At 38.7% G+C, this 26,932-nt stretch overlaps 1 long non-coding RNA gene across 3 annotated transcripts; it reads left to right on the forward strand.

Annotated features, from left to right (window-relative positions):
• The first annotated feature begins 227 nt into the window (after positions 1-227).
• On the forward strand, positions 228-3,282 carry LOC130462849 (uncharacterized). Of its 3 annotated transcripts, none has more exons than XR_008923680.1 (7): positions 228-493; positions 590-734; positions 1,111-1,149; positions 1,564-1,668; positions 2,633-2,669; positions 2,761-2,930; positions 3,034-3,282. It is a non-coding gene; the product is annotated as an uncharacterized lncRNA (long non-coding RNA). The 3 variants fall into 3 exon arrangements; XR_008923678.1 differs by having other exon boundaries at positions 229-493; positions 585-734; XR_008923679.1 differs by lacking the exon at positions 1,111-1,149 and having other exon boundaries at positions 230-493; positions 585-734.
• Positions 3,283-26,932: the final 23,650 nt, after the last annotated feature.

Below are 26,932 nucleotides of genomic sequence, written 5' to 3' on the forward strand. Positions count from 1 at the left end.
GGGTCCCCAGTTTGGATTTGAATAGTTTTTATCTTCATCATTCGGTGATGTACGACTACCTGCCTGATTTTGATAAAGATGGTGATGATGCCTCCAGGGTGAAGAGTGTTGGAAATCCTAGTGAGAATCTCTATTATATAAGCCAACTCCTGAGGGCGTTTTAGTAACTTAACTTTTCGTGTCCCCTTGCAAAAAGACAATTATAACCTCCCCCGTTTGACAGTTAATCACATTTACAAAATTTTCGTGTCCTCGCTGAGCCACTCACTTTTCTTTCTCCTCTCGCCTTCGTTCCTCTTTCTCCTCTCACCTTCGTTTCTAGGGTTACACCTCCCAGTCGTCGGCCTGATCGCCTCCATCCTCAATTGCTTCCCATCGACGGCCTTCCATCGCTTCCCAACGTCGGCCTTTCATCGCTTTCCATCGTCGGCCTTCCATCGCTTCCAAGTATTTTTAATTTTGGCGATGATTACGTCTTTCAAATCACTTCCAAGTACTCTTTTTCTCTGCTGCAAATTTCAATTAGGTTTTTCAAATTGTTTCGAAATCAATTTCATCTTATGTATTTTTTTTGTGATGCAAAGGAAAGATTAGTCGGCCATGGCGGTTTCGTTGTCGAACAATTTGGTGAAGCTTTAGTCGCCGGAAACTGGGCAATATATTGGGGAGTGTCGAGGTCTTCATCGCCGCATCTGTTGCTTTCTTTCTCCTCCGATGCCAGAATTCTTCAACAGGTCAGAAATTGGATGTTTTCTGCTTAATTCATCTTGGTTCAGTGTTTGCATTATTATTTGAATGAATGAATTGGTTCTTGCATTAGTATTTGAATGATTATGATTTAGTAAAGGTTTGTGAATAACTTTCTGTTTATAATTTGAATGAATGAATTATGGTTCTTGCATTAGTATTTGAATGAATGAATTGGTTCAGTGTCTATAATTTCGCACACGATCTCCCCAAGGTTTAATTAATTTTCTACATTTTTGAATTAATTTAGTTGTTGAATTAATTTTCTAAATTTTTGAATAAATTTAGTTGTTGAATTAATTTGTGGAATATATTGATTAATAATGTTCATTAAAGTTCTGTCAAATTTTTGATGCATACAAGCCAAGAGAACCAAGACGGTCGGTATTGTCGGGAAATACGGTGAGTTCTATCATGAATATTTACTACGATTAAGGTTATTACAAAGTACAATCATACTGAATACAGGGTTTATTGTGGGAATGTGTGAAGTTGTTTAATGAATTATAGACTTAGGCATTCGTTTAACATAGTGTTAAGATCAAAGCGATGGATGATTAATTGATTGATGGCTAAGTTCTGTTTTTCGGTACATGTGGTTCAGGATTTTGATTTTAGGAGGGATATTGAGGAACTGAGGGTATATTTTTAAAACAATGTGACGGTTGTCGCCCTTAGATCAAATTAATTGAAAGACCTAAAATATACGCGTGTAATTAAGTTGGCACTATGGTATTACCACTTTCTGCAAATAAATTCCAAGGGCATAAAGAATTACAAAGATTTATCCTGAATTTGTGATATTTTGATTGGCAGGAAGGGCGCCCAAGTTTGAACAAGCTGTTGATTATATTAAAGAGCAGCTGCTTATATTAAAGAGCAGCTGGAGTTGCTTAAGAATCGAGCCAACTCGAACTTTAGGTTGGTTGCTCATCTGTGACTTTGCATTAATGTTAATGTAGAAATGCTGATATTGTAGGATTGATTAAATTTGATGATATAGCCTATAAGCTCAAATTGTTATAAAGACCATGCTCATATGTGCTTATAGCCTATAAGCTTAAATTTGATGATATAGCCTATAAGCTCATATGTGACTTTGCATTAATGTTAATGTACTTTCTTTCTCAGCTCAATTGTTCTTCCTCCCATCTTCCGGATCTACGAGTTAATTTCTTGCTCGACATATATCTTTTCACTCAAGTTCTGGATTTCTAGGTTTTTTTTGTTAATTACATATGTTGAATTGAAATTATTTTCAGATCTTTTTGTTCAAGTTCTTGATTTGAATTCCATTGACAATCGTTTAATTCAGTAAGATTTCTTTTCACTTTTCAGTTCCTTCTATTTGTTATTTGGCATGAATAATTACTTTTTCTTGAATCCTAATGCAATGATGATTCTAATAGGTCTAGCTAGGGTTTTATTTTATTTTTTTCATTTCAAGGAGAATATCGGGTATACTGTATACTCCGTAAAATATACGCGATTATTGCTTAGATTTAACTTTGAGTCGTTCATTCTTAATTTGTATAGATTTAAAGAGATTTATCAATTTTAGTCCTTATCGATTGTTGCATGCCTGTCTTTCAGTGTTCTCTTTCGTGAGTACCATGTGTTGTGTGACCTCCTTGATCATTCTTATGCCTTTCAAATGTGATTTATATGCTGAAACATACATGTTTAATCTGAATTAGAGTTGATATTGTCTTTCTTTTTTCCAAATTTTAGGTGTTCTCTTAACGTGAGTTTCATCTTATATTTTATAAATGAATTTTCTATGGTGTAAAGATGTAGGGAGTGATCAATAAATTATTTAAAGATGATGCATTTCTTAACTGTGGGATGACAATTAACTTATGAAAGCCTCTTTCTTTTGAAACAGGGATCTTGCTTAAATGAAGAATTTGATTCGTAGATTGGTAAGTCTGTTATTTTTTCGTGGGCTGAGTACGTATGACACTATGGATATTGCCTTTTTTGATATTTCTGTTACAAATTCTTTCCATGTAGGTTATGGCAGCACATACTTGGGGAATTATTATTTGTCTGGATGAAACTAAAACCTTGGAATATAGTCAGGTGGTTGTGCAAGTTTCAGGCGCAAGATTTAGGGATGTTGGTAATCAACTCCTCACCTGCATTGGCTATGACTGCGTCATGTTTCCTCATAAAGGAAAGAGGTATAGTATTATTACTTGATTTATACGTATTCAGATGCTGCCACCAGATTTATACCTGTTGGTTCCTTGAAATGTGCATTCTCACTACGCTCTTCAAATGCAGGCACCAAATTTACAAGCCTTGCAACAAACTCCACTAAAAGAGAAGCAAAAGTTGCTGAATTGAAAGACATGAAGGCCATTGAGTCCTACCAGGTGCAACCTCAAGCTTTTAATAGCCGGCCTGCTTTTACAGCTCCCTAACCACATCAGCCGCCGCCTCTACCACCAGTAGTTTCGGTCTGTTTTCGTGTTTAGCATTCATCTTCAGTATGTTCTGAATTATTTTAATGTATCAATTTTCATTTTTGCATTTATCTTGCGTAGAAGGTGCCTACTTACTGTTTAATATGTTGTTGTGATAGGAATTAATGTGGTTTAATCACTGAAGTCAAATGTAGATTATGTTAGGTTATGATACATATGATATTACATAAATCATGCGGAAACAACCATTAACCCAGGAATACATATTATTTACACATAATCATATAGCATAATTTAGATGCATACTCTTTGTTGCGTGCCCTCCCTAGCTGCGCCCGAACCGAACAAGAACAAGTCTTTAGGACTCCAAGTGTCGTCCCTCCATAGATAGTCCACAGTACGTCCGGATCCGCCTTAAGATTGACCAACTAGAATCGCCCTTAAGGTACTAGAATTTCCGGCACTTTTGAGCAAGATGTGTGATTGATTTTTTCTCTCAAAAACTCACTTTGAATACTTTGAAACTCGTTATAAATTGTGAACCCAGGCCACATATTTATAGGGGTATGGAAAGGGAATTGGAATCCTATTCAGATACAAATTAATTAAACCTAGAATCCTACAAGAACTCTAATTAATTAATTTATCTAATAGAATTAGGAATTTAATCATTAACCGAACTCTGCATGTTTTAGGAATCGTGCATGAACACAAACACTCACGCACACACACACGGCAGCCACGATGGGCCGCCCATGCGCGTGCGTGCGAGCAGCAGCCCACGCAGCGAGGCCTACGCGAGCTACAAGCCCACGTAGCTCCTGCGCGCTGCCTCGGCCTGCTGGGCCTGGCCTTGCGCTGGGCCTGGCGTGGCCTTGGCTGTTCGTGTGGCGCGCTTGGCTTGCTGGGCGATGGCCTGGCTTCGTGCTGGGCCCTCGTCCGGCAGGCCTCGTCCGATGCTTATTCGTACGATACGCTTCCGATTAAATTTCCGATTCCGGAATTCATTTCCGATACGAACAATATTTAATATTTCCGATTCCGGAATTAATTTCCGTTTCGAACAAATATTTAATATCTCCGTTTCCGGAATTATTTTCCGATTCCGATAATATTTCCGATTCTGACAATATTTCCGTTTCCGGCAATATTTCCGATTCTGGCAATATTTCCATTTCCGATAATATTTTCCGATACGTACCATGTTTCCGTTTCCGGCAACATCTACGACTTGGATAATATTTATATTTCCGATACGATCCATATTTCCGTTTCCGGTAATATCATCGTTTCCGGAGTATTCATTTCTTGCCTGTGACGATCTCAGCTCCCACTGAAACCAAGATCCGTCGATTCCGAATATTCATAGATGGAGTATCTAATGCCATTAAATACTTGATCCGTTTACGTACTATTTGTGTGACCCTACGGGTTCAGTCAAGAGTAAGCTGTGGATTAATATCATTAATTCCACTTGAACTGAAGCGGCCTCTAGCTAGGCATTCAGCTCACTTGATCTCACTGAATTATTAACTTGTTAATTAATACTGAACCGCATTTATTAGACTTATCATAGAATGCATACTTGGACCAAGGGCATTATTTCCTTCAGTCTCCCACTTGTCCTTAGGGACAAGTGTGCATTTCCTAATTCCTTTGTCGCTCGATGCTTGCTCTTGAACATAAGGTAAGAGTTGTCATCCTTATTATGTCCAGAGGTGTTCCTCGGTTTCAGAGTTCAACTGATCAAATAAACAGATAATCATAGCCTATGATTCATCCGAGCACGGCCATGCATTTCACAGTTTCTAGCTCTCCGAGTGGCCTTGTACAACTTTTAAGCATCTCATCCCGATTTATGGGAGGACAATCCCAATCTTGCGATCTTGAGATTAGACTTCGTTTGATAGGTGATTACCTGAGCGTTGCCTTTATAGCCTCCTTTTACGGTGCGACGGTTGGTCAACGTCAAAGCAACCAGTTCTCAAACAAGTAATCTCAAACCACTCAGGTATTGAGGATTTAGTGTCTAATAGTTTAATGAAATTTACTTATGACAGATTTTCATCTCTTACAGTAAAGTTTCATAGGTCTTGTCCGATACTAGTCTTCCCAAAGTAAGTATCTATGCAAATGATTATGACATTGCCATGTCCACATAGTTCAAGAAACAGAACTACTAGTCATCTTGCATTCTAATCGTCTAACGTTTTCTATGCGTCCAATTTTATAGAAAACTCCGATTAGGGACCATTTTCAACCTTTGACATTCAAGTTCACTTGATAGACATTTCTTAGTCACAGGACTGGTCCTGACAGTCTATCTTGAATATATCGTCAAATTGAAGGGACTCATCATTTAATAAACCACAAATTAAATGGAAAAATGAATTCTTTTCATTTATTGTGAATGATTAACCAATAATGTTTTACAAAGATTTAAACTCTAAAACTCTAAAACTTTAAAACATTAAACAGAGACATCAAAGCCATTCTCCAATATGCCTGATTCCCATAGCTGCAGTGTGCGAGTTGTGCTTCGCTTGCGGCAGAGGTTTAGTTAATGGATCTGATATGTTGTCATCAGTTCCAATCTTGCTTATCTCGACTTCTTTTCTTTCAACGAACTCTCGTAGAAGGTGAAATCTACGAAGTACATGCTTGACTCTCTGGTGGTGTCTAGGCTCTTTTTCCTGTGCAATAGCTCCGTTATTGTCACAATACAGGGCTATTGGTCCTTTAATGGAGGGGACTACACCAAGTTCACCTATGAACTTCCTTAGCCATATAGCTTCCTTTGCTGCTTCATGTGCAGCAATGTACTCCGCTTCAGTTGTAGAATCCGCAATGGTGCTTTGCTTAGCACTTTTCCAGCTTACTGCTCCTCCGTTGAGGCAGAAGACAAACCCAGACTGTGATCTGAAATCATCTTTGTCGGTTTGGAAACTTGCGTCCGTATAGCCTTTAACAATTAATTCATCATCTCCACCATAGACCAGGAAGTCATCTTTGTGCCTTTTCAGGTACTTCAGAATGTTCTTGGCAGCAGTCCAATGCGCCTCTCCTGGGTCTGACTGGTATCTGCTCGTAGCACTGAGTGCGTACGCAACATCCGGGCGTGTACATATCATAGCATACATTATTGAACCAATCAATGATGCATATGGAATCCCATTCATTCGTCTACGCTCATCAAGTGTTTTTGGGCACTGAGTCTTGCTTAGAGTCATTCCATGAGACATGGGTAGGTAGCCTCGCTTGGAGTCCGCCATCTTGAACCTATCAAGCACCTTATTGATATAAGTGCTTTTACTAAGTCCAATCATCCTTTTAGACCTATCTCTGTAAATCTTGATGCCCAATATGTACTGTGCTTCTCCTAGATCCTTCATCGAAAAACATTTCCCAAGCCAAATCTTGACAGAGTTCAACATAGGAATGTCATTTCCGATAAGTAATATGTCGTCGACATATAATACTAGGAAAGCAATTTTGCTCCCACTGACCTTCTTGTATACACAAGATTCGTCTGCGTTCTTGATGAAACCAAAGTCACTGACTGCTTCATCAAAACGTATATTCCAGCTCCTGGATGCCTGCTTCAATCCGTAGATTGACTTCTTTAGCTTGCATACCTTTTTAGCATTCTTTGGATCCTCAAAACCTTCAGGCTGTGTCATAAACACAGTTTCTGTTAAAACGCCGTTTAAGAAAGCAGTTTTGACATCCATCTGCCATATTTCGTAATCGTAATATGCAGCGATTGCTAACATTATCCGAATAGACTTTAGCATTGCAACTGGTGAAAAGGTTTCATCGTAATCCACACCGTGGACTTGCCTGTAACCTTTTGCAACCAATCTAGCTTTGAAAACTTCAAGTTTCCCATCCTTGTCCTTTTTCAGTTTGAAAACCCATTTGCTTCCAATGGCTTGGTAGCCATCTGGCAAATCGACCAAATCCCATACTTGGTTTTCAGACATGGAGTCTAATTCAGATTGCATGGCTTCTTGCCATTGCTTGGAGCTAGGGCTCGTCATAGCTTGTTTGTAAGTCGCAGGTTCATCACTTTCAAGTAATAGAACGTCATAGCTCTCGTTCGTCAAAATACCTAAGTACCTTTCCGGTTGAGATCTATATCTTTGCGATCTACGCGGGGTAACATTTCTAGATTGACCATGATTCTCACCAGATTTTTCTAAAGATCTCTGAGTTTCATCCTGAATGTCATCTTGAGCATTCTCTAGAGTTTGTTGTTCGACTCGAATTTCTTCGAGGTCTACTTTTCTCCCACTTGTCATTTTGGAAATGTGATCCTTCTCCAAAAAGACACCATCTCGAGCAACAAACACCTTGTTCTCAGATGTATTGTAGAAGTAATACCCCTTTGTTTCCTTTGGATAGCCCACAAGGATACATTTGTCAGATTTTGGATGAAGTTTGTCTGAAATTAATCGTTTGACGTATACTTCACATCCCCAAATCTTAAGAAAAGACACATTTGGAGGCTTTCCAAACCATAATTCGTATGGAGTCTTTTCGACAGCTTTAGACGGAGCTCTATTTATATTGAGTGCAGCTGTATTTAGTGCATGTCCCCAAAATTCTAATGGAAGTTCGGCCTGACCCATCATTGACCTGACCATGTCTAGCAAGGTTCTGTTCCTTCGTTCCGACACACCATTCCATTGTGGTGTTCCAGGAGGAGTCAATTCTGATAGAATTCCACATTCTTTCAGATGGTCATCAAATTCATAGCTCAGATATTCACCGCCTCTATCAGACCGCAGTGCCTTAATCTTCTTGCCTAATTGATTCTCTACTTCACTCTGAAATTCCTTGAATTTGTCAAAGGATTCAGACTTATGCTTCATTAGGTAGACATAACCATACCTACTGAAGTCATCAGTGAAAGTGATAAAGTAGCTGAAACCACCTCTAGCATTTGTACTCATTGGTCCACATACATCTGTATGGATTAAACCCAATAGTTCATTTGCTCTTTCTCCAACTTTAGAGAAAGGTTGCTTTGTCATTTTGCCAAGTAAACATGATTCGCATTTACCATAATCCTCTAAGTCAAATGGTTCTAGAATTCCTTCCTTTTGAAGTCTTTCTAAGCGTTTCAAGTTTATATGGCCTAATCGACAATGCCACAGATAGGTGAGATCTGAATCATTCTTTTTGGCCTTTTTGGTATTTATGTTATATACTTGTTTGTCGTGATCTAATAAATAAAGTCCATTGACTAATCTAGCAAATCCATAAAACATCTCTTTAAAATAAAACGAACAACTATTGTCTTTTATTAAAAAGGAAAATCCCTTAGCATCTAAGCAAGAAACTGAAATGATGTTTTTAGTAAGACTTGGAACATGGAAACATTCTTCTAGTTCCAAAACTAGCCCGGAGGGCAACGACAAATAGTAAGTTCCTATAGCTAATGCAGCAATCCGTGCTCCATTTCCCACTCGTAGGTCGACTTCACCCTTGCTTAACTTTCTACTTCTTCTTAGTCCCTGTGGATTGGAACATAAGTGTGAGCCACAACCTGTATCTAATACCCAAGAAGTTGAATTAGCAAGTATACAGTCTATAACGAAAATACCTGAAGATGGAACGACTGTTCCGTTCTTCTGATCTTCCTTTAGCTTTGGACATTCTCTTTTGTAATGGCCTATTCCATCACAATAAAGACAGCTTGATGTGGACTTGTCCTGCTTTGATTTAGCATTGCCCTTGGACTTTCCACCTTTCTTGAACGGTCTCTTTCTAGCCTTGAGTAAATCTTTGGCTTCACAGTCCAGTATTATTTCAGCCTTTCTGACAAGGTGAACAAATTCTACAACTGTTTCTTCTCTTGGTTCACTTAGGTATAGTTGCTTGAAGCGACCAAACCCACTGTGTAGTGAATTGAGCAAGACAGAGACTGCCATTCTTTCGCTTATTGGTGTTCCTAGTAGACTTAGGCGATCAAAGTATGAACACATAAGATCCACATGGAACCTCAGTGGGACGCCTACCCTCTGTTTAGTGCGAAGGAGCTGAACATGTGTTTCTTGGACCTCCATCCTATAACACCTGTTGGGAGAACTAACCTTTAGACCAGACATTGATTCAATCAACTCATGGACGTTCAGGTCCCTGTCCTCCGTACTTCCACGACAGATATCCCTCAGATTCTTGATGAGCGTAAAAGGTTCATAGGCTACAAACCTTTTAGCCCAATCATCAGGGATATTGTTCAGCATGAGACTCATAACCTTTTTGAGATCCGCATCCCAGGCGTAAAATCTCTCAGGGGTCATGTCTCTGGCATAGTAGCTTGGCATGGGATGTGACAGTACATACTCAAGTCCATTGAGTTTGACTATTTCAACTAGCTTAGCTTCCCATTCAAGAAAATTTGTCAGGTTCAGCTTGACCATAAGCTCAGAACCCATGATGATGTTTTGATTGTTGTTTGCCATATTAAAAACTACAATTGAAAAGAATAAACAAATAAATAACCATTCACAGTTTCTCTTAATAAACTTAAATTCTAGCATACATGCATAATTCAATGTTTATTAAGCATTTTATTCAAGTTCTGTGTTCCGGCAGGTGTGAATAAAATGATTCCAAGATCCTAAAATCATTGAAGAACTAAGCACAGTTTGTCGACTTAATCCTAGAACATCTTAGGTAAGCAAAAGCCTTTTGCTAACAGTCTAGAAACTATTCTTGGTTGATAGGTACGTCTAAGAACTTATTAGGTAAACCTATCGATTTTGCCACGACATAAAAGGACTCCTTACTTATATCGTTGAGTTTCACCAAAACTAACATGTACTCACAATTACTTGTGTACCTTGCCCCTTTAGGACCAATAAGTAACACCTCGCTGAGAGAAAACTATTACTAGATTGATGTAAAGGATATCCAAGCAAGTGTATATTTTGGCATGGCACCTTTTAACTCAATTTTTAAGTTTGGAACTTAAGGCTCTTACTATGTTGGTTAGATTTTAAGTGAACTAAAATCCTTAATCATGCAACATAATCAAGCTTTTGATCTCATGCATTTTAAGACATATTTAAAAGCAATAAATAACTTAAACATGCATAAGATAAATGTGATCTAGTATGGCCCGACTTCATCTTGAAGCTTTGACTTCAAAGTCCGTCTTGAAAATCTCCGTGGGAGGCACCATTTTCTTCAAATAGGATAAGCTATAACTAATTACAACTATTTGATGGTTCGCAGACCATATTTGAATTGAAAAATAACTTTGGTACTTTAGACCAATTACATTCAAATTAATGGTACGCAGACCATATTTTCTATCTTATTTGGGCCATACTAGTCACTTCATAACCTGCAAAACAGTACATATACAATATATACCATTCACCCATTCATTATCATGAATGGCCCACTTAGCTGGTTAGTAAAACACATTATGCATCACGTAAATATTTGCAGCAATTAATCAAGGGCACCAATAATCTACCAATTATTCAGTCCTTATTAATTCTAATCAAGTTGTTTTAACCTTAAGGATTTGTAGACCTAATCAAGAGTTTATGACTAAAAAGCGCTCCCACTTAAACCAATAAATTCATATGCTTTACTAATTTTAAACATAAAAATGTATTTCTAGTCTAACCGGAAACATACAATTTTAATTAAAATTTAAAGCTCATATAAATTTATAATTGAATCCAAAAAGTTTAATTTAATTTCAGTCGTTATTTAAATTAATTCATGATTTTAATATTAGTAAAATAATTAGAATAAATAACATTTATTATAATTACAATATTCAAAATTAAAATCCAAGAAAATAATTTAAATTATTAATTTTAAAATTAATTAAAATTACGTGAACTGAAATTTTCAAATTAAACATTCAAAACGATCTAATCGTAACGCAAAACACCCTACGCATTGCACGCCCATGGGCCGCACGCATACAGCCATTGCTGGCCATATGCGCGCAGCCCATGCGCTCGTCGCATAGCTGCTGCTCTACCAATCGCAAGCCATCGCACGCTGTGGTGTTCGCTGCGCGCGCGCCAGCGCTCGTCGCACGCGAGCCATCGCTCGCAGTGCGCGCTCGCCAGCGCTCGCTGTGCGCGCGAGCCATCGCTCGCTGTGCGCGCGAGCCATCGCTCGCTGTGCGCGCGACATCGCTCGCTAGGCGCGCGACATCGCTCGTTATGCGCGCGAGCAACGCTGGGCGCAGCGCTCGTGGCACGCGAGCTTGCGCTCGCTGCGCGCGAGCCTGCGCGCTCTTGCGCGAGGCAGTGCGCGTTGTGGCGCAGCTCGCTTGCTGCCCACACGCGACTGCCTTGGTTTGCCTTTCGCCCATGCCCATTTGTTCATAGCTCGTGGCACACGACACAAGGCAGGGCTGCTGCCTTGTGCTCGTGCACCATGCCCTTGCTCATTGCATTCGTGCCGCACGGGCGACGAGCTCCCTTGCTCGTCGTCGCATGCCCGCACTATACAACACCCCTTAAGGGTAACACGAAGCGTCCATTGCTTTGTGCGTGCAAGTTATATGAACGAATCGCATAAAAATTTAAAATTTATATTTAAAATTAATGACAAATTAATAAATAATATTAATTTCATAATTTTAGGGCGAAAAAATCGAAAATTTATTATTCAATTGATTTCCGATTTACATGGATTCAAGTCTAGGTCATAAAAATTTAAAATTTATCATAAATTTACAATTTTTATGGTGGTTTTTAATCATAGGTTTCTAATTAAATTATAATTAATTATGAAAATCAAATTAATTCTAAATTATTCTAATTTTCAACAAATTAATCATAATTACAAATTAGATTGCATAATTAACAAGGCTAGGCATTCAAACTTGTTAAACATATACAGTAGGTCAATCAAAAATTCAAGATTTATCAACAAGAATCGCAAATATTTAATTTAACATCTTAAATTTACGAAATTTTGCATTCGAAAAACTAAAACCTTCGAAAAGTCATAGTTAGGCTTCGAATTTGAGAATTCTGGGTTCGGCAGAAAAAAATTACTTTTGTCAAAATTTTAGAATGCCTTTTACATGCGGAATTGACACAAAAATCACTCGATTTGGATGAGTAACGAAGAAACTGCCGAAAAACTGCGTACGTATAATTAAATAAACGCAATTTGCAATTAATTAACAATTACGAAAATTAATCACCCCTTTTAATTCTTGCAAATTTGTAATATTTAACCATGTTTATGCAAATTAGATTATGAAAATAATAAGGGGCTCGTGATACCACTGTTAGGTTATGATACATATGATATTACATAAATCATGCGGAAACAACCATTAACCCAGGAATACATATTATTTACACATAATCATATAGCATAATTTAGATGCATACTCTTTGTTGCGTGCCCTCCCTAGCTGCGCCCGAACCGAACAAGAACAAGTCTTTAGGACTCCAAGTGTCGTCCCTCCGTAGATAGTCCACAGTACGTCCGGATCCGCCTTAAGATTGACCAACTAGAATCGCCCTTAAGGTACTAGAATTTTCGGCACTTTTGAGCAAGATGTGTGATTGAATTTTTCTCTCAAAAACTCACTTTGAATACTTTGAAACTCGTTATAAATTGTGAACCCAGGCCACATATTTATAGGGGTATGGAAAGGGAATTGGAATCCTATTCAGATACAAATTAATTAAACCTAGAATCCTACAAGAACTCTAATTAATTAATTTATCTAATAGAATTAGGAATTTAATCATTAACCGAACTCTGCATGTTTTAGGAATCGTACATGAACACAAACACTCACGCACACACACACGGCAGCCACGATGGGCCACCCATGCGCGTGCGTGCGAGCAGCAGCCCACGCAGCGAGGCCTACGCGAGCTACAAGCCCACGTAGCTCCTGCGCGCGCTGCGCACGCTGTGCGCGCTGCCTCGGCCTGCTGGGCCTGGCCTTGCGCTGGGCCTGGCGTGGCCTTGGCTGTTCGTGTGGCGCGCTTGGCTTGCTGGGCGATGGCCTGGCTTCGTGCTGGGCCCTCGTCCGGCAGGCCTCGTCCGATGCTTATTCGTACGATACGCTTCCGATTAAATTTCCGATTCCGGAATTCATTTCCGATACGAACAATATTTAATATTTCCGATTCCGGAATTAATTTCCGTTTCGAACAAATATTTAATATTTCCGTTTCCGGAATTATTTTCCGATTCCGATAATATTTCCGATTCTGACAATATTTCCGTTTCCGGCAATATTTCCGATTCTGGCAATATTTCCATTTCCGATAATATTTTCCGATACGTACCATGTTTCCGTTTCCGGCAACATCTACGACTTGGATAATATTTATATTTCCGATACGATCCATATTTCCGTTTCCGGTAATATCATCGTTTCCGGAGTATTCATTTCTTGCCTGTGACGATCTCAGCTCCCACTGAAACCAAGATACGTCGATTCCGAATATTCATAGATGGAGTATCTAATGCCATTAAATACTTGATCCGTTTACGTACTATTTGTGTGACCCTACGGGTTCAGTCAAGAGTAAGCTGTGGATTAATATCATTAATTCCACTTGAACTGAAGCGGCCTCTAGCTAGGCATTCAGCTCACTTGATCTCACTGAATTATTAACTTGTTAATTAATACTGAACCGCATTTATTAGACTTATCATAGAATGCATACTTGGACCAAGGGCATTATTTCCTTCAGATTATTAGTTTGGAACATATATATAGTACTGTATTAGTTTCTAATCAATACTGATTTTTTGGGGCATTAGATTCCCAGTTTGATGATTATTAGCATCAGCCATAAAGTAATGATTTTTAGTGTTTTGGAAGTTAACCCCATTTCTGTAATTTAGGGGGATATTTATAATACTGAATCATTAGGATTACATATAATGTGTTTTTGCTAGGCTGTGTACTTAAATTGCACTTTTAATAAGGTGCTGGTTAATTCTTCCATTGTGGAGTATCTGGATTTCGGCTACACATATAGGCTGTAATCATACCATATTTGGATGTCCAGAAAAATCTGTCACTTATAAAATAGTAATGGTATATAGTTTTGTTATTTTAGTTGCCACTACATAGGATGAGTGATGCGGGAGAGTATGTGAATGATGCATCAAATGTAAGTTATTTTAGTGATTTCATAAGTAGTTGATGATTTTTTTAATGTCCAGGTAGTTGGAGGAGAGAGAGTCCACAGTCGATTACCTCGGATGTGTTTGTTTTGCTGAAGAGGAGGGTTGCTTCTGCAAGGATGGTTAAGAAGGCAGTTGAAGTGTTAGATGAAATGCGCAAAAACGGATGTGAACCTGACGAGTATGTGTTTGGGTGTTTGTTGGATGCGTTGTCTAAGAATGGGAGTGTCAAATGAAGCAGCCTTGCTGTTTGAGGATATGAGAATGAGGTCTACAACAATTTGCTTAATGGGTATGCTGTGGCTGGAAAGATGGCTGATGCTTATGATCTTTTGAAAGAAATGAGGAGGAAGGGTTGTGAATAGTCAAAACTGATAATATCTCCCCACCCCCTTTTCCCTTCTCTTGAGTTGGCCTTTATCAGCAAATGCGAGAACAAATTCGAAATTAATTGTTGTAATGTAGCTCGAAGACATTTCAATTCGCAATAAATAAATGATGAGTAATTCAACTATGCAATTCAAGCTGATCTCTATTATTAGCGCGGATAACAATGGCCGTAAGACATTCTATAAAGCCTTATATTATTTCAGATTAAGATACAATAATACAAATATTTTTTCCTTATATTCGCACGCATCGCGTGCATATAATACTAGTACAAAAGAAAATGAGTGGGAAGTGGGAAAATGTGGGAATATGAAAAGTCCCACATGGGAAAAACACAAACCATATTCAATGTTTATATTTGGGGGTTTGAGGGAAACATTTGTTTAAGAAAGCATGTGAGTGGCATGGGTGGTCACAACACACACACACGCGCGCGCGCACGCCGGGCCGGGCTCGGGCGAGGGCCTTGGGCCTTGGTACTTGGTACTTGCGGTTCGCGGGCGTGGGGTGGGTTTTGTGGGCCGGGTTATTCTTTTTGGTCAAGGGCGGTTTGATTAAGTCAGAAGACTTAATCAACCCACTAGCTTTGGAAACTGCTCCATACTCCCCACTAGCCGTTTTATGACTGTTGCAGTTCCCCATTACTCCCATAACTTCTCCACTAGCCGTTTATGGCTGTTACAGTTTCCCAAAAACCTCTCTATAAATTCATCGTCTTTTTCCACAATAATACACAGCAAATTACAATCGATCTCTCTCTCAAATTCCTCTCTTTCTGGGCAAATATTCTGGTCTCCAATCGGGGATTGTGAGTGCACATAATTCCCGGTATCGTGTAAACCCTGGAGGGAAACCGCTAGCGTTCTACTGCATCAGAGGTAGCGCGAAATTGTCTTTTAGAGGAGTGGTCCGGCCACGGCATGACAATTGGTTCAGTTTGTACATACGCATTATCCAGCTAAGTCGTTCCAATTCATTATTTAGCTAACAATCTAAAAGACAATTCTTCTGTTATGGCTATGAATATGTCGAAATTTCTTATTCCTGATATGTCGAAATTAGAACCTCTTGATGGGAAAAATTATAAACATTGGGTTGTTAGGATGAGATTTTATTTAGAGCAAATTGATGTTGCGTATGTTTTTTCTGATGTTGTGAAACCTGATGATGATGATGATGATGAATTGCATGATTTTGAGGTTAAGTTTGCTAAGGATGATAGAACCTGTAAGGGAATGTTGTTGCATCATATGTCGAATGCTTTTCTTGATATTTATATGGGATATAATCATGCTAGGGATATTTGGGATGGTTTAGAGAAAAAGTATGGAACTGATGATGCTGGTACTAAACGTTATTGTGTTAGTAAATGGTTAGGCTTTCAAGTTGAGGATGACAAACCTATTATTGATCAGATTCATGCATATGAGAATATTTCCATTGCTATGGCTGCTGAGGGTCTGAACATTTGAGATATCACTCTTGCTATTGTTTTAATTGAAAAACTGCCACCTTCATGGAAAGATTTTAGAAACCAGTTAATGCATAAGAAGAAAGACATTACCCTAGAGGAACTCGTAGGTCACCTAAAAATTGAGGAGGAGAACCGTATTAAGGATAAGGGTCAATCTGTATTTTCTGGTTCTGCTAAAGCTAATCTGGTTGAACCTAAGGGAAATTTCTATTCTGATAAGTTTAAGGGGAAGGGCAGTCAGTTCAAGCCTCAAGGGAAAATCCAGAAGTATAAGTTTAAGGGTAACTGTTTTGAATGTGGGAAGGCTGGCAAGTCCAGGGATTGCAGGGTCAAGAAGAAGCCAGATCAGAATCAAGCTCACCTTGTTGAAGCAGTTGCTGATCCTAACAATTTTATTGCTGTTGTTTCAGAAGCTAATCTGGCAGGTGATGTTGCTGAATGGATAGTTGATACAGGAGCAACCAGGCACATCTGCACCAACAAAGAAATGTTCACTTCCTACGAGAAAACTGATGGTGAAAATGTATTCATGGGTAACTCTGCTTCTGCAACTGTTCAAGGCAAAGGGAAGATCGTTCTCACTCTCACTTCTGGAAAAACACTCACTTTAACTAATGTTTTGCATGTTCTAGAAATGCGTAGGAACTTAATTTTTGGTAGTTTACTTATGAAAGCTGGTTTGAAGTTGTCCTTTGATTCTGATAGACTAGTTATTACTCACAATGGGGAATTTGCGGGAAAGGGTTTTTGTAATGGGGGTTGTTTACTCTTGATGTTTCCATTGAAATTATGAATAAGAAAGCTAGTACTTCTTCTGCTTATACTGCTGAGTTTATTGATTTATGGCATGCTAGATTGGGTCATGTTAATATTGCTTCAATTAAAAAACTTAAACAAATGAACATGATTCCAAGCTTTTCTAAAACTGATTTTGCAAAATGTGAAGTATGTGTTGAAGCAAAATTTGCAAAGAAACCCTTTAAATCAATAGATAGACAGACAGAAGTACTAGAACTTGTTCATAGTGACTTGGGGGATTTTAAAAACTATGAAAGTAGGGGTGGTAAAAGGTATTACATTACTTTTGTTGATGACTGCTATAGATTCACCATGGTTTATCTTCTCAGGTCTAAGGATGAGGCCGAGGAGATGTTCCTCAAGTACAAGGCTGAAGTTGAAAACCAGCTAGACAGGAAAATCAAGAAACTTAGGAGTGATAGGGGGGGTGAGTATGACCCTAACACTCTTAAGGAGTTTTGTGAACAGAATGGTATAGTTCATGAAACAACAGCTCCTTACACACCCGAACAAAACGGGATTGCTGAAAGGAAAAATTGAACTTTAAAAAATATGATGAATTCAATGCTTATTAGTTCTGGGCTTCCTGATAATATGTGGGGGGAAGCTATTCTTTCTGCTTGTCATGTTTTGAACAGGGTGCCTCACAAGAAGCTGGACAAGACCCCATATGAGCTATGGAAAGGTCGAGCACCAAGCTTGAAATACTTGAAAGTGTGGGGGTTCTTAGCAAAGGTTGCCTTGCCTAGTTTCAAAAGGGACAAGATTGGTCCCAAAACGGTTGATTCTATCTTTATTGGTTATGCTTATCAAAGTTCTGCTTATCGTTTTCTAGTTAAGGGTGCTGAGAACTCCTATGCAAGTTGTAACATTATTGAAGCAAGAGATGCTGAGTTTTTCGAAAACACTTTTCCTTCGAAAATATCTTGCATTAATGATGTACCATCTTCTAGCACTTCTAATGTTTTACCCATTGCTACTTCTTCCACTACTAATAATGAGTCTGACTTAGAGCCAAGGAGAAGCAATAGGGCAAGAAAGGAAACAACTTTTGGTGATGATTTTGTTACTGCTTTCCTAACTGAACCTTTCTTGATTACTGATGATTTTTTGTATGTATTTATTCTAGAAGATGACCCTAGAACCTATGAAGAGGCAATGAGGTCAGTTGATGCAGTTTTCTGGAAAGAGGCCATTGATAGCGAGCTTCAGTCAATCCTAAGTAATAATACTTGGGAATTGGTTGATCTGCCTAGAGGTTGTAAATCCATCACCTGTAAGTGGATTTTTAGGAAAAAGTAGAAATCATGTGGATCCATTGACAAGTATAAGGCCAGGATTGTGGTAAGGGGTTTTACTCAAAAACATGGCATTGATTATTTTGATACATACTCTCCTGTAACTAAAATTGCAACCATTAGAACCTTAATTTCTCTTGCATGCATTCATGATCTTGTTGTGCATCAAATGGATGTGAAAACTGCATTCTTGAATGGTGATTTAGATGAAGAGATTTATATGGTTCAACCTGAAGGTTTTGTTGTTCCAGGTCAAGAAAACAAAGTTTGTAAACTAGTCAAGTCATTGTATGGGCTTAAGCAAGCGCCTAAGCAATGGCATGACAAGTTTGACAAGACAATGACTAGTAGTGGCTATCATGTAAATGAAGGTGATTCTTGCGTTTATTATAAACATGATTCTTCTGGTTGTGTGATTATTTGTCTTTATGTGGATGACATGCTAATTTTTGGTACTGATCTGGATCGAGTGAATGAAACAAAAGAATTTTTGAGTTCAAAATTTGAAATGAAAGATATGGGTGAGGCAGATGTGATTTTGGGAGTGAAAATTATTAGAACTCCAAATGGCATCTGTCTCAGCCAAGCTCCCTATGTTGAAAAGCTTCTTAAAAAGTTTGATTCATTTGATGTCGATCCAATCAAGACCCCTTATGATATAAGCATTCATTTAAAGAAAAACAAAGGTGATCCTGTTTGTCAATCTGAGTATGCTAAAATTATTGGTAGTGTTATGTTTCTCATGAACTATACTAGACCTAACATTGCCTATTCTGTAAGTAGATTGAGCAGGTACACTCATAACCCAAGCAATGAGCATTGGGGTGCTTTAAGGCGATTGCTTAGGTACCTAAGGGGTACCATGGATTGGGGATTGCACTACTCCAAGTTTCCAGGAGCATTGGAGGGTTATTGTGATGCCAACTGGGTATCCGGAAATGATGAAGTCAACTCCACTAGTGGTTATGTCTTCACCCTAGGGGGTGGAGCTGTTTCTTGGAAATCCTGTAAGCAATCTTGTACTGCTATGTCTACTATGGAATCTGAGTTTATTGCTCTTGAATTGGCAGGTCATGAGGCAGAATGGTTGAGGAACGTGCTTGTAGATATTCCACTGTGGGGGAAGCCAGCTCCCTCAGTTGCACTTTATTGTGATTCGCAATCTGCTATTGCCGTGGCAAACAACCAAGGCTACAATGGGAAGAAAAGACACATTCATTTGAGGCACAAGGTTGTCAAAGAATTGCTGTCAAGTGGAGTGATATCACTGGACTATGTCAAGTCCGAAAAGAACATCGCGGATCCGTTAACGAAAGGTCTATGTAAGAAACTAGTTTTGGAAACGTCGGAGGGGATGGGCTTGAGGCCCATTGGATGAATTGTAAGGTAATGAACTCCTACTCACTATGAGTTCAAAGGGGAACATTATGTAATAATTCAGAACCACAAATTTTTTTTTTTGTCCATCCCTTAGATGTTTATGATGTGCTTGCTATTATTGAACGAGGTTGAGCATACGGCTCTTAATGAACCCATATCCATATTTTTGGTGGTGTGATGTAGCTCACACTTGATGGGATTCACCTGAAGGAAATAGTGCCCTTGGTCCAAGTATGCATATAATATTAAGTCTAATAAATGCGGTTCAGTATTAATTAACAAGTTAATAATTCTGTGAGATCAAGTGAGCTGAATGCCTAGCTAGAGGCCGCTTCAGTTCAAGTGGAATTAATTATATTAATCCACAGCTTACTCTTGACTGAACCCGTAGGGTCACACAAATAGTACGTAAACGGATCAAGTATTTAATGGCATTAAATACTCCATCTATGGATATTCGGAATCGACGGATCTTGGTTTCAGTGGGAGCTAAGATCGTCACAAGCAAGAAATGAATACTCCGGAAACGATGATATTACCGGAAACGGAAATATGGATCGTATCGGAAATATAAATATTATCCAAGTCGTAGATGTTGCTGGAAACGGAAGCATGATACGTGTCGGAAAATATTATCGGAAATGGAAATATTGCAGGAATCGGAAATATTGCCGAAAACGGAAATATTGTCATAATCAGAAATATTATCGAAATCGAAAATAATTCCGGAAACGGAAATATTAAATATTTGTTCGAGACGGAAATTAATTCCGGAATCGGAAATATTAAATATTGTTCGTATCGGAAATGAATTCCGGAGTCGGGAATTTAATCGGAAGTGTATCGTACGAATTAGAATCGGACGAGGCTCGCTAGAGGAAGGCCCAGCACGAAGTCAGGCCATCGCCCAGCAAGCCACACGCATCACCAACACACGCCAAGCCTCGACCAGGCCCAGCGCAAGGCCAGGCCCAGCCAAGGCCTTGGGCGCGCGCGCGGACACAGGCAGCGAGCATGGGCCGAGCGCTGTGCGCTCAGCGTGGGCCGCAAGGCCTGCGCGAGTGTGCGGTGCTCGTGCGATGCTCGTGTACGTGCTATACGAATCCTAAAGATATTAGGATTCGATATATGATTAAATCCTAATCCTAATAGATTAAGTTTATTATTTAGAGTTCAAGTTGGATTCTAATTAATAAATCCAAATCCTAGTAGGATTATAATTCCTTTTCCTTACCTCTATAAATAGGAGCCTAGGGTCATAATTTATAGATACAATTGATGTATTCTAAAGGTAAGATTTTGAAGAAAAATCAGCCATACACTTGCACCTAAATAGCCGAAATTCCTAAGCAACCTTAAGGGCGATTCTAGTTGGTCAAGCTTAAGGCGGATCCGGACGTACTGTGGACTATCTACGGAGGGACGACACTTGGAGTCCTAAAGACTTGTTCTTTTTCGGTTCGGGCGCAGCTAGGGAGGGCACGCAACAAAGTGTATGCATCTAAACTATGCTAAATGATTATGTGTAAATAATATGATTTCCTGGCTTTATGATTTTTCCGCATGATTTATGTTTTCTCATATGAATGATAACCTAACAGTGGTATCACGAGCCTCTTATTATTTTCATAATCTAAATTGCATAAACATGGTTAAATATTACAAATTTGCAAGGAATTAAAAGGGGTGATTAATTTTCGTAATTGTTAATTAATTGCAAATTGCGTTTATTTAATTATATGTACGCAGTTTTTCGGCAGTTTCTTCGTTACTCATTCAAATCGAGTGATTTTTGTGTCAATTTTTCGGCCGAACCCAGAATTCCCAAATTCGAAGCCTAACTATGACTTTTCGGAGGTTTTAGTTTTTCGAACGCAAAAGTTTGTAAATTTAAGATGTTAAATTAAGTATTTGCGATTCTTGTTGATAAATCTTGAGTTTTTTATTGACCTACTGTATATGTTTAACAAGTTTGAATGCCTAGCCTTGTTAATTATACAACCTAATTTGTAATTCTGATTAATTTGTTGAAATTCGAATAATTTAGAATTGATTTGATTTTCATGATTAATTAATAATTTAATTAGGTATCCATGATTAAAATCCACCATAAAAATTGTTAATTTATGTTAAATTTTTAATGTTTATGACCTAGATTTGAATCCATGTTAATCGGAAATTAATTGATTAATAAATTTTCGATTTTTTGCCCTAAAATTATGAAATTAATATGTTTTATTAATTTGTCATTAATTTTGAATTAAAAATTTTAAATTTTTATGAAAACGCTCATTAATGTTGCACGCACAAAGAAATGGAAGCTACGTGTTACCCTTAAGGGGGGTTGTATAGTGCGGGCACGCGACGACGAGCAAGGGAGCTCGTCGCCCGTGCGGTACGAATGCAGCGAGCAACCTGTGCGTGTGTGCTGTGTGCTATGGCGATGGGCGAAGGGCGAAGGCGTGGCACGAGGAGAGGCGCGCGCGTGAGGGCGAGAGCTGGTCGCCCAGCGACAGCTGCTCTGCTCCGCGCACCAACACGCGTGGCCTCGAGGGCTTGATTGCGCGCGAGCGAGCGAGCGCTCCCATCGTAGCTGCTGCGATGCATGCGGGCAAGCAGGCTGCGCGCAAGCGTGGCTTGGCTTGCTGCGTTTGCGCGTGGCTGCTGCTGCGATGAGCCATGGGCCAGCGATAAGTCGTGCACTCGACGGGGCTTGGGCGCAAGCCCAAGTGCTCGTCATGTTACGATTGTCGAGTTTTAAATTTTAATTTGAGATTTTCAGTTCATATAATTTTAATTAATTTTAAAATTAATAATTTAAATTGTTTTCTTGGATTTTAATTTTGAATATTATAATTATTATAAATTTTAATTTATTCTAATTATTTTACCAAAATTAAAAACCTTGAATTAATTTAAGTTCGACTGAAAATAAATTAAATAAGTGGATTCAATTATAAATTTATATGAGCTTTAAATTTTAATTAAATTTGTATGTTTCCGGTTAGACTAGAAATACATTTTTATGTTTAAAATTAGTAAAGCATATGAATTTATTGGTTTAAGTGGGAGCATTTTTAGTCATAAACTCTTGATTAGGTCGACAAATCCTTTAAGGTTAAAACAACTTGATTAGAATTAATAAGGACTGAATAATTAGTAGATTATTGGTGCCCTTAATTAATTGCTGCAAATATTTATGTGATGCATAACGTGTTTTACTAACCAGCTATGTGGGCCATTCATGATAATGAATGGGTGAATGGTATATATTGTATATGTACTATTTTGCAGGTTATGAAGTGACTAGTATGGCCCAAATAGGATAGAAAATATGGTCTGCGTACCATTAATTTGAATGTAATTGGTCTAAAGTACCAAAAATTGTTTTTCAATTCAAATATGGTCCGCGTACCATCAAATAGTTGTAATTAGTTTTAATTATAGCTTATCCTATTTGAAGAAAATGGCGCCTCCCACGGAGATTTTCAAGACGGGGTTTGAAGTTGAAGCTTCAAGATGAAGTCGGCCATACTAGATCACATTTATCTTATGCATGTTTTAAGTTATGTATTGCTTTTAAATATGTCTTTAATATGCATGAGATCGAAGCTTGATTATGTTGCATGATTAAGGATTTTAGTTCACTTAAAATCTAACCAACATAGCAAGAGCCTTAAGTTCCAAACTTAAAAATTGAGTTAAAAGGTGCCATGCCAAAATAACGCTTACTTGGATATCCTTTTTTCATCGATCTTAGTAATAGTTTTCCGCCATAGCGAGGTGTTACTTATCGATACTAAAGGGGTAAGGTACACAAATAATTGTGAGTACATGTTAGTTTTGGTGAAACTCAACGATATAAGTAAGGAGTCCTTTTATGTCGTGGCAAAATCGATAGGTTTACCTAATAAGTTCTTAGACGTACCTATCAACCAAAAGTAGTTTCTAGACTATTAGTAAAAGGCTTTTTCTTACCTAAAAGATTTTAGAATTGAGTCTAAATACATAATGTGCTTAATTCTTCAATGGTTTTTAGGATCTTGGAATCATTTTATTCACACCTGCCGGAACACATAACTTGAATAAAATGCTTAATGAACATTGAGTTATGCATGTATGCTAGAATTTAAGTTTATTAAGAGAAACTGTGAATGGTTATTTATTTGTTTATTCTTTTCAATTGTAGTTTTAATTATGGCAAACAACAATTCATTCAACATTCGATCAATTCTCGAAAAGGAGAAGTTGAGCGGGAAAAACTACCTTGACTGGCAAAGGAACATGCAAATAGTTCTTATGCAGGAAGAAAAGGAGTATGTCCTGGAAGAGGCGATGCCCGAAGCCGCAGGCGAAGGGGTCACTCAGGCAGCCCTCAATCGTTGGATTGATGCCAACAAGGATGTGAAATGTCTAATGCTTGCAACCATGAGTGTAGATCTACAGAGAACGTTCATCAACTCAGATGCTTTCACGATCATCAGTGTGTTAGGTTATGATACATATGACAATTCATAAATCATGCGGAAAAACCATAAAGCCAGGAAAACATATTATTTACACATAATCATTTAGCATAGTTTAAATGCATACTCTTTGTTGCGTGCCCTCCCTAGCTGCGCCCGAACCGAACAAGAACAAGTCTTTAGGACTCCAAGTGTCGTCCCTCCGTAGATAGTCCACAGCACGTCCGGATCCGCCTTAAGATTGACCAACTAGAATCGCCCTTAAGGTACTTAGAATTTTCGGCACTTTATAGGCAATTGTATGACTGAATTTTGCTCTCAAAAACTCACTTTGAATACTTGAATGCTCAATGTAAATATGTGACCCTAGGCACCTATTTATAGAGTTATGGAAAAGGATTTGGAATCCTATTAGGATACCAATTTATTTAATTATAATCCTACTAGGACTCTAATTAAATAAACTAAATCTTTTAGGATTAGATTTAATCATATGACAAATCCCGGTAGCTTTAGGATTCGAGTAGCACACAAACACACACACGCACGCACAGCAGCCCACGAGGGGCGCCATGCGCGCGCGCGCAGCCCGCGAGCTCGCAGCCCACTGCCGCAAGCCCACACGCTGCCGTAGCCTTGGCGCGCGCTGGGCCTGCCTTGCGGTGGGCCTGGCGCAGCCTTGGCTGGTGCGTTTGTGGGGCGCTGGCTTGCTGGGCGATGGCCCGGCTTCGTGCTGGGCCTTCGTCTGGCAGGCCTCGTCCGATGCTAATTCGTACGATACGCTTCCGATTAATTTCCCGATTCCGGAATTCATTTCCGATACGAACAATATTCAATATTTCCGATTCCGGAATCAATTTCCGTTTCGAACAAATATTTAATATTTCCGTTTCCGGAATTATTTTCCTATTCCGATAATATTTTTACGATTCTGACAATATTTCCGTTTCTGGCAATATTTCCGATTCCGGCAATATTTTCATTTCCGATAATATTTTCCGATACGTACCATGTTTCCGTTTCCGACAACATCTACGACTTGGATAATATTTATATTTCCGATACGATCCATATTTCCGTTTCGAACAAATATTTAATATTTCCGTTTCCGGAATTATTTTCCGATTCCGATAATATTTCCGATTCTGACAATATTTCCGTTTCCGGCAATATTTCCGATTCCGGCAATATTTCCATTTCCGATAATATTTTCCGATACGTACCATGTTTCCGTTTCCGGCAACATCTACGACTTGGATAATATTTATATTTCCGATACGATCCATATTTCCGTTTCCGGCAATATCATCGTTTCCGGAGTATTCATTTCTTGCCTGTGACGATCTCAGCTCCCACTGAAACCAAGATCCGTCGATTCCGAATATCCATAGATGGAGTATTTAATGCCATTAAATACTTGATCCGTTTACGTACTATTTGTGTGACCCTACGGGTTCAGTCAAGAGTAAGCTGTGGATTAATATCATTAATTCCACTTGAACTGAAGCGGCCTCTAGCTAGGCATTCAGCTCACTTGATCTCACTGAATTATTAACTTGTTAATTAATACTGAACCGCATTTATTAGACTTAACATTGAATGCATACTTGGACCAAGGGCATTATTTCCTTCAGTCTCCCACTTGTCCTTAGGGACAAGTGTGCATTTCCTAATTCCTTTGTCGCTCGATGCTTGCTCTTGAACATAAGGTAAGAGTTGTCATCCTTATTATGTCCAGAGGTGTTTCTCGGTTTCAGAGTTCAACTGATCAAATAAACAGATAATCATAGCCTATGATTCATCCGAGCACGGCCATGCATTTCACAGTTTCTAGCTCTCCGAGTGGCCTTGTACAACTTTTAAGCATCTCATCCCGATTTATGGGAGGACAATCCCAATCTTGAGATCTTGAGATTAGACTTCGTTTGATAGGTGATTACCTGAGCGTTGCCTTTATAGCCTCCTTTTACGGTGCGACGGTTGGTCAACGTCAAAGCAACCAGTTCTCAAACAAGTAATCTCAAATCACTCAGGTATTGAGGATTTAGTGTCTAATAATTTTAATGAAATTTACTTATAGACAGATTTTCATCTCTTACAGTAAAGTTTCATAGGTCTTGTCCGATACTAGTCTTCCCAAAGTAAGTATCTATGCAAATGATTATGACATTGCCATGTCCACATAGTTCAAGAAACAGAACTACTAGTCATCTTGCATTCTAGTCGTCTAACGTTTTCTATGCGTCCAATTTTATAGAAAACTCCGACTAGGGACCATTTTCAACCTTTGACGTTCAAGTTCACTTGATATACATTTCTTAGTCACAGGACTGGTCCTGACAGTCTATCTTGAATATATCGTCAAATTGAAGGGACTCATCATTTAATAAACCACAAATTAAATGGAAAAATGAATTCTTTTCATTTATGGTGAATGATTAACCAATAATGTTTTACAAAGATTTAAACTCTAAAACTTTAAAACATTAAACAGGGTCATCAAAGCCATTCTCCAATATGCTTGATTCCCATAGCTGCAGTGTGCGAGTTGTGCTTCGCCTGCGGCAGAGGTTTAGTCAATGGATCTGATATGTTGTCATCAGTTCCAATCTTGTTTATCTCGACTTCTTTTCTTTCAACGAACTCTCGTAGAAGGTGAAATCTACGAAGTACATGCTTGACTCTCTGGTGGTGTCTAGGCTCCTTTGCCTGTGCAATAGCTCCGTTATTATCACAATACAGGGCTATTGGTCCTTTAATGGAGGGGACTACACCAAGTTCACCTATGAGCTTCCT

The sequence above is a fragment of the Spinacia oleracea genome, chromosome 6, assembly GCF_020520425.1.
Source record: "Spinacia oleracea cultivar Varoflay chromosome 6, BTI_SOV_V1, whole genome shotgun sequence".
NCBI classification, from domain to species: domain Eukaryota; kingdom Viridiplantae; phylum Streptophyta; class Magnoliopsida; order Caryophyllales; family Amaranthaceae; genus Spinacia; species Spinacia oleracea.